The sequence below is a fragment of the Triticum aestivum genome, chromosome 6A (assembly GCF_018294505.1).
Source record: "Triticum aestivum cultivar Chinese Spring chromosome 6A, IWGSC CS RefSeq v2.1, whole genome shotgun sequence".
Taxonomy (NCBI): Eukaryota; Viridiplantae; Streptophyta; class Magnoliopsida; order Poales; family Poaceae; genus Triticum; species Triticum aestivum.
In genome coordinates this window covers 483,819,771-483,829,388 of record NC_057809.1, presented here as the reverse complement: position 1 = coordinate 483,829,388, position 9,618 = coordinate 483,819,771, and positions in this window count along the sequence as shown.

Here is a 9,618-nt window from a genome sequence, read left to right as displayed (position 1 = left end):
ATATTGATCTTTGCTCCGTCACTTTTCCGTTCCCACTATTACGACTGCTACAAAACTGCTACTGTTACTTTTGCCACTGTTACCATGACTTCCATACTACTTTGCTACTAAATACTTTGTTGCAGATACTAAGTCTTTCAGGTGTAGTTGAATTGACAACTCAGCTGCTAATACTTGAGAATATTCTTTGGCTCCCCTTGTGTCGAATCAATAAAATATGGGTTGAATACTCTATGCTCGAAAACTTTTGCGATCCCCTATACTTGTGTGTTATAAGCCTACGAAGGAATTACTCACTCCCGGTAGTGAGCATCATGAAATTGGTGATGGAGAATGGTTGATGACGATGAGGCGTCGATTTCCCCTCTCCGGAGCCCAAAACAGACTACAGATCTGCCCTCCCGAGGAAGAACATGAGGTGGCGGCGGCTCCGTATCGTAAAACACGATGAACACTTCTCCTTGATTTTTTCTCTCCGGATGTGAATATATAGTGTTGGAATTAGGGTCAGAGGATGTCCAGGGGGGCCCACAAGCCACCCAGGCGCGCCCCAGGGGTGACGCTAAGTTATGGTACAATACTCTTGCTCCTGGTTGTATGCGTATTCCCTAGGATATGATCTACTACTTCTCTGAAAAATATTTTCTTGCTCATAAGAAACAAGCTGCCTTATAGGAAATATTTAACTTTGTGCAAATTGAAGAAGAGAGTCTCCCACAAGCTTGGGGGAGGCTTCTCCAATTGCTTAATGATTGGCCTGATCATCCACTTAAGAAAAATGAAATACTTGATATCTTCTATAATGGACTAATCGATGCTTCTAGGGATTTCCTAGATAGTTGTGTTGGTTGTGTTTTCAGGGAATGAACTATTGAACAAGCTGAGGAATTATTGAATAATATATTGAACAATTATCGCGGTTTGACTCTTCCCGAACTACCACCTAAACCCACTCCAAAGAAGAGGGGTATCTTATATGTCAGTCCAGAATATATGCAAGAGGCAAAGAAATCTATGAAGGAAAAAGTTATTAAAGCCGATGATGTTAAGAATTTGCCACCTGTTGAAGAAATACATGGACTTGATATACCACCTCCATGGGTGGTAGAGGTAAATTCTTTATTGAAGTTTGACGAAAGTGATATCCCTTATGGTAAACATCCTAGTCAGTACTTATATGAGTTTGATAATTACATTATGAAACACTCACTTCAATGCCAATGTTATGAAACAATTCAAACACAATTCTGATACGATTGCCCGCTTTAGTGACTTGTTATTTAGGATCTCAAATGACGTAAGAGGTGTAGGGAAACATGCATCTATGGTTCAAACTATACTAGAACAAGTTGCTAAATCTCAAAGAGAATTGCTTGCTGAAATGAATAATAATATAAATGACTTTGCTGTTAGAGTAGCTACTAGAGGAGGTAAAATGACTCAGGAACCACTTTATCCTGAGGGACATCCAAAAAAATTGATCAAGACTCTCAAAGAAATAACACTATTGCACCTGGTCCATCTAAAAAGAAAAATTATAGGACTTTGCATGCTTCTAGTGAACCTGAAATAGAAAAACCTCCTGAAGATAATAATGAAGTTTCTATCTCTGATGCTGAAACTCAATCTGGTAATGAACATTCACCTAGTGGTAATGAAAAATATAATGATTATGTTCATGAAGACACTCAACCAAACAATGATAAAGAACTAGATAATGATGTTGAGATAGAATCTGTTGTTGATCTTGATAACCCACAAACTAAAAAAAGATATGATAAAAGAGACTTTGTTGCTATAAAACAAGTAAGAGAATGAGAACCATGGTCCAAAACCCATGCCCTTTCCACCTAAATCCACTAAGAAAAAGCATGATGAAGAATTTGAGCATTTTGCTGAAATTCTTAGGCCAGTCTTTTTGCGCACTCGCTTGACTGATATTTTAAAGATGGCCCCTTATGCAAATTATATGAAAGACATCATCACTAATGAAATAAAAATAACGGAAGATGACATCTCCACTATGCTTGCTAATTATTCTTTTAAGGATGGAGTACCTAAAAAACTTGGAGATCCGGGTACCAACTATACCTTGCTCCATAGAAATAAATTATATCAAAACTGATTTGTGTGATTTAGGAGCTGGTGTTAGTGTTATGCCTTTCTCCTTATATAAATGACTTGATTTGAATAAACTCATGCCTACTGAAATGTATTTGCAAATGGCTGACAAATCAACTGCCATACCTATCGGTATTTGTGAGGATGTGCTCGTTGTTGTAGCAAATGTTACTTTCTTAACAGACTTTGTTATAGTTAAGATGCCCAAGGACGACAACATGTCGATTATCCTTGGTAGACCCTTCTTGAATAATCTAGGGGTTGTTATTGATTGTAATAAAAGCAAGGTCGCTTTTCATATCAATGGTAATGAGCATACGGTGCACTTTCCAAAGAAACAATTTCAAGTGAATGGTATTAGTGTTATTGAAAAATCTCTGACACTCACTATTGGAAGTTTTCAACTACCTCTACCTACTGCCAAGAAGAAATATGAAATGCTTATTGTTGGGGACATGCATATCCCCGTTGAGTTAACCTAGTGTTTTACGAAAGTTCTTCTATTTCATGCTAATCAAAAGTGGTTGTTAAATTAATAAGACTTGATCAACCTTATTAATGGATCATTTTTGAGAGGTATGAAGTTTATGAATTTAGTGAGCACCACTTTCTGTCCTTACCTTTTGTTTTCTGTTTTTCTTAGTTAAATAAAATAAAATACCATGATTTGTATGTTTTCTGAATTTCCCGTGCAATAAAAAAATGACCAAAAAATAGAAGTTCTCAAAATGCCCTGAAAATTTAATACGATTTTTTCTGAATATTTCTAAACTTTTAGTGCAAATAACATCAGAGGGGGCGCTCCAGGTGGGCACAACCCACCTGGGCGCACCAGCTGCCCCAGGCGCGCTCTGGTGGGTTGTGGTCCCCACATGGCCCCCCTCACTTATCTCTTTAGCCCATGTCATCACCTACCTCTAGAAAAAATCACCATTGCTCTCTCTCGTGTTCTTGCTCTCAAACATGTAGATTTCGATCTCTTTGCTCGAAGCTCCATTTCCGAAACTATTTTAGGGGATTGCTACTTGGTATGTGACTCCTCCATTGGTCCAATTAGTTTTTGCTTTAGTGGATTATATTTTGAATAATTAGCTACTCTTGATGCTGCAGTAGATGAGCTTGCATGTCGAATTCTTAGAGTTCTAAGTAGTTTGAATGCTTGAAATGGCCTCTATGCATCTCTATGAGTAGTTGCTATCAATCTTGTGAAGTTTTGTTGACAAAAATTTTGTGGACTAAAAATTTCAGAGTTTTATTTATGGGAATAAGATGAGTTTTTTAGGAAGTTTGCTTCCAAGAAGAACTCCAAGGGAGTCATGGGGGAATCATCGGAAAACGACCTCCATACTCCGAGAAGGGCGGAGGTGCGGCCGTGTGAATGGCCGCACAACCCCTCCATGGATGGAGCTGGAATTCGTCAAGTGTTCGCACGATTCGCTGCAAATTTCGGGCTCACCGACTTCATCACAGCAAAAGTTTCCATTTTTTGAGTAGGAATAATCCCCCGGAGGTGCAATTTAACTTATATATATGTTGAATCCCATCAGATGACACTTACTGAGTTTTGCGATGCATGCTTGATCCCTTCTAACGGGGAAATAAGAGATCCTAGGCATGCAGAGTTTGAGGACTTTTATCATACTTTATCAGTGGGACATGAGAGAGGGGTATCGACTATCACCGCCACTAGCTTGCAGTTTCCTTCTATGCACTATTATGCTCTATTTATTACAAAGTGTTTACTTGCTAGACAGAAGGTTGGTGCACTTAGTGCCCCCGATTTTGCTGTCCTACGTCATGCACTTTACGGCGATAACACCTATAGCCTAGGGGCTATTATTGCACGTCGCTTGCACCTTAACAAGACAAAGGGAAAAATTCATGTCAGTATTTATGCCACTCATTTAGCGAGCCACTTTAACATTTAGATACACCAACATGATTATCGCTTGCCCAGGGTTTACTTTGATTGTCAGGCTATGGCAGCTCATCAGTTTATTGATGGCGAGAACACTACTATTGATATTCCCTACAACCTGGTTTTCAGTGAGAACACCCGTGATATTATTCCGTTGCCTGCACCTGCTTTGTTTGATTCTATTGCCGGGGGCAGATACATGATTATGCTAGATGACATTATCGCCTACCTAAATGCTTAGGCAGCAGTAGAGGAGGAGCCTCAGGAGTGGGACGCTCAGGTGCCCACTCCCCGGCACTTCAACGTGGGACCTGATGGCTACTTCTAGTGGTGATTACCAAGCTAGTCTAAAAGCCTAAGCTTGGGGGAGGACGTATTTCCGTCGACATTACATGCATGTTCACACATTTTAATTCAGTTGTCGGTGTCCACACTTTTTCCTTGTATCATCCATGCTAGATTTATTTTCTCGCTTTCTTCTTATGTGTTTGAAAAACTTTGAGAAACCCAAAAATATTTCTTGCTTCTTTTCAGTTTTTCTTTCTAGCTTAGTTATTGTAGTATTTAAAAGAAAACCCAAAAAGATTTCCTTGTTCTTCTTTTGCTTGTTGGGAGCTTTCCCGTGTAAATAGTTTTTCTTGTTTTTGTTTTCCTTATTCTTTAATTTGCTTTCTTCTCGAAAAACCAAAAACTCCAAAAATATTTCGGCATGTTTCTCTGAAATTATTTTCTTTTTATTGAGTCATACCGAGGAGAAGGCCACGATGAAAATGTTGAGTGGCTCTAATATGCATTATTGTTGACCTAAGAAAGAGCTCAATTTGCTTTGTCTTCTCCTCTTGAATAAAATGTTTGCAGATTCCATCTTAGTCCACGGCACTCTTGCACTATTATTATTTTCATAGCATTTGGTCATGCAAGTGAAAGGAAATAATGACGATATTTGGTGAACTGGCTGTGGCAGAGAGAAAGGGGTATGAACTCAACTTGTTCCATTTTTTAAAATATGTTTAACCTAGTGATAACCCACAAGTATAGGGGATCGCAATATTTTTTGAGGGTGGAGTATTCAACCCAAATTTATTGATTTGAAACAAGGGGAGCGAAAGAATATTCACGAGTATTAGCAGTTAAGTTGTTAATTCAACCACACCTGAAAGACTTAATATCTACAACAAAGTATTTAGTAGAAAAATAGTATGGAAGTAACGGTAACGGTGGCAAAAGTAACTATAGCAGTTTTGTAGCAATTATAATAGTGGCAACGGCAAAGTAACTTAGCATAGATCAATAGGTGAAAAGCTTGTAGGCATTGGATCAGTGATGGATAATTATGTCGGATGGAATTCATCATGCAACAATTATAACCTAGGGTGACACAGAACTAGCTCCAATTCATCATTATAATGTAGGCATGTATTCCGTATATAGTCATACGTGCTTATGGAATGCATGGCAGCTTTTGTCCTACTTCAAGCTTTAGTCCCCATTGGTGCATGACCCAAGTTCTTCCATAACTGTTAGGAAATGTGTTGTAGGATTGAGGTAGATGATTTCCGAAGGTTTCTTGGTTATGTGTTGAAGTATGGATACAGCTGGATGTAGGATTTGCTAGTTTTGTGTGAGATATTATGCTTCCCTTGTATCCCCAACACCTGACTGCATAACCGGAAAATTTCGGGAGTTTATAAGTGGGAATTCAAGTAGCTCTTAGGAAATATTTCCAACAAATGTATGATTTGAAATTGGGGTTCGACGTCTACTGGTCCGCCTATTCACGGTCGGTTTTACAGTGGTCTCGTTGTGTCTTAAAGAGTCCTTGGCTATGCCGACTCGGGGACGCTTCGTATGTCATGTGCACTGCCTTGTACATGATGGTGTTGTACGATCGAGCCCGTGTAGGCCCCACCACGAAAACTTCGGACGAAATCTCTATCATATGTTTGTTCTAGCTTATTCTGCGAGCCAATCCTTTGTTTTGTTTTGAGTTGTGAAATTCGAGTTGCTTCAATGTCAAATGTTGATTCCATACCTTTTCCTAAGCGGTGTTCTCATATTCCTATGTGAATACCAATCCTTCATGATAATCGATATTGTCATGTCAATCCTCTTCTCAACCGGTGTGTTTCTCTACAAGTGGATCCGATCACTTCAACATTGGCAAGATCAATTATCAGTTCTTCTCAACGATGTTTGTTTCATTTGTTCCAAGCTGCCTTTGTTTTTCCCGCCCGCCCACCCCTTTTTCGTCAAGGACTCATATTTCTTAATGAAGTATTCATCTTATTTATGCAAGGCCTCTTCATTCCTTTTCCGTAAATGTTCTTATCCGGCGATTCTCATGAAGATTCTAATGGAGCCTCAAGGTCATCTTCCTTAATTCTTTTCTTCTCCGGTGGTTTCAATTCTAGCTTCTCTGTGTTGATCATATTCTTTTCCTTGCTTCAAATGCCTTCTCATACCGGTGCTCCTCGTATTCATTCATTTCTCACTATTCAATTGTTCCGGAGTGCTCAAGATATCTCGAAGATTTGTGTTTTCACTTTACATCCGTTCAACCTATTTCGAGGTTGTTATCTCATTCTAGCTATTTAATCCAACCGGTGCAATCCTCTCTTTTAAATCATTTCAACGGTGTTTCTTTTGAGTGGGCCCTAACCCACAGGTCTTTTCCTAGGATGTTACCTGACTCTTCTAATTCTCCCGGAGCTATCCTCAAAAAATTCTTTTCGAAGTTTGACGTAAGAATGAATTGTCATCAGTCAAATGTCTTTCTCCAAGATCGGTTAAATTCTTTTCATCGTTGGCTCAACCTTTCCATTCTTCATTCCGGAGTATCTAAATAATTCATGGTGGTGTTTCTCATCGTCATTCTCGGATTTTGAAGACCGAAGAAGAGTTTCTCTTTAATCTTGCTCCATTCTCTTCAAGATTCGTGATTCTAGCTTGTTGCCATCCTCTCATAATTGTTTTGATCGTGAGAATTCTTTTCACCTATCCAGAGCAATTCAAGAGTCTTCTCAGTTTGTTATCCGGAGTCCATCAATTCAGGTTTTTTTTCATTCTCAGCTGTCAGTTATCATTCTCCTATCTTACCGGTGCTTCGTTCAAGTAATCTCTAATCAGTTCGTGATCCCTTTGTTCTCTTGTATCTAAATTCTCTCAATCATCTTCATTCATTTGCTAATTCTTCTCGGTGTTTCTTTATCTTCTCTTCATTCATTTTCAATTCTTACAGTGGTTTGCTCAAGATTCTATTCCATGGTTATCATATCAACTCATTCGTTGTTTTCCAAATCCTACCGATGGCTTGTTGAAGACCGTCTCAAGTTTGCGCTATATCTCTCTTAATCCTTTCTACGAGAATAAGTAGTGTGCCAAATCCATTGCTTGTCATCAATTAAATTGGTGAAGGATAAGCATAATGTAATTCTTATTCTTGTTTCATCCAATTGATTTAATTTCTTATTCCGGAGGTTCATCAAATTCTCGATTCAAGTTGTCCATCTTTCTTTTCCGGAGTTCCAAGTTTCCACTCTATCTCATCGCAAAGCTTCATCTAATCATTACAAGGTTTCACCTTGTGTTTTCAACTTCTCTTTCTTTTCGTTATTCTTTTGTATCGGAGTTCTTCATGGAGATTCTACATGGTGGTTCATCAAGGCTTTAAATTCCTTCTCGAAGTGTTCATCAACATTCATTTCTAGGGAGCTCAAGCATTCTTCATCTTGCTATCCGGAGTGCAATTCTTTCTACTGTATCTTTGGAGGTGGTATTATGTCATTTTTGATAATTTGAGTTTGTGTTTCATGATTCACATGTTTTCAAGAGTGAGGTATTTAAATCCATCATTTTCTCTTCGCTCAAGTCATCTTTCCAACCAATCAATCTCTTCTTTGCAGTTATCTTGGGTTATATTTCACCTAAAGCCTTCCCTAAGGATTGTTACTATTATGGTGCTCATAAATGACCCAAGTTCTTCATTTATCCTCCCGGTGAAATAGTTTCTCGTTCCCTTGTCTTATAAATCCAATCAAATCTTTTCCGTGAGTGGCAAGTTGTCACCCCATAATGTTGAGATGCCTTCTATAAGCCCACTTCAAGCTTGTCCTTCCGTTGTTGGTGTTCCAACAACTCCGTTCGACCATTCTCCTAAGGATGCCTTTTCAAGCTCAATTGTGCCACAACTTGGCATTTTCTTCCCCATTCTTTTATTTCAATTATCTATCTTCTATTTTTTCCTTCCGGAGGCGTTGTGATGTTGCTCTCTTCAACACATCATCTTGTTCTGTCAGGATCGTGTTCTTTTCTTGGTTTATCCATTTAACTAGAGTGTTGTGACCTTTTTGCTCAAGCCATTTTCGCCTTATCAAGTCTTGCATCCCTTCTAAACCGGAGTGCTACCCGAATCGGTTCTTTCTTTTCCCCTTTCTTAACGGAGTGCTTTCAACTTCGTTCATCTCCGTTGTATTCTTTTCTCGAAATGACTTAACCTTTTCAAGGTTCGTGGTTTCACTCGTTTGTCAAAGGAGCAGCTTAGTTTTACTTCTTCTCTTCCTCTTCCTTTTCCCTCCGGTTCCATCCTAGATCTCGGGACGAGATCCTCTCGTAGTTGTGGAGTGTTGTAACGCCCCAAGACTGGAGCTTCAGTTGCCTTCCAGGGTTCCCGGGTTTCTCTGTGTGTTTTATTTTTACTTGCTCCTTTTATGTTTGCTTTGCATCATGTCATCATGTCATCATGTCATAAATCTTTTGCATCTCATCTAAATAAATAGCATGGATCTTTGATCCATTTAAACCGAGGGAATTCACTTGGTGATTCTCTTTATAACATATCCTCCCGTTATTAGGGAGCTATTATAAATATTTCCATTCTTTTGAATTTACCCATGAACACACTTGCAAAAAATCACATACCTTTTTCTCGCTTCGAGTTTGGTCCCCAAACTTTGCTTTTATCCTTTCTCCATTTTCCGGAGCTCCACCAATATTCCGAACATTTTTGGACCCTACAAAAATGTTTTCCTAATTCAAACCCATTTGAATCACATTCGAATGTGTTCGAATGCAATCCTTCCGAACGGTGCCAAATGTATTTTTCTTGGATCACCATTTTTATGAGTCCAAGAAAATTGGCGCCCTGCTCAAATTCTTCTGCTATCTCTCTCTACATTTCTTATTCCTCGGTTTATTTGTTAAATCAGGAAATAAAGGAGTAAAAGAGAATTAGAGGGAGAGAGAAGAGAGCCAGCCCAGCCAACCTCTTGGGTCTGTCCATCTAGACCGACCCATTTGCGCAGCTAGCCCAGCCTACCTAACCCTCTCTGACGGGCCGGCCTCCCTGACCCAAGGAGTCCCGCAGCCCACTACCTAACCCTCTCCATCTCTCGTTCCCTCCTCCTCCCGTCCTTTTTCCTCGGCGCCACCACCACACACGTATCGAGCACCAGGAGAGCGCCCGCGCCTCCCGATCCGTGACCCTCCTTCCATCACGCCCCTACCTGATCCCCTCCGGTCGCGAGCACCCGTCTCCGATGCTCGCGCCCGATCCCCCTCCGGCAGCGACGTCCAGTGCCGGC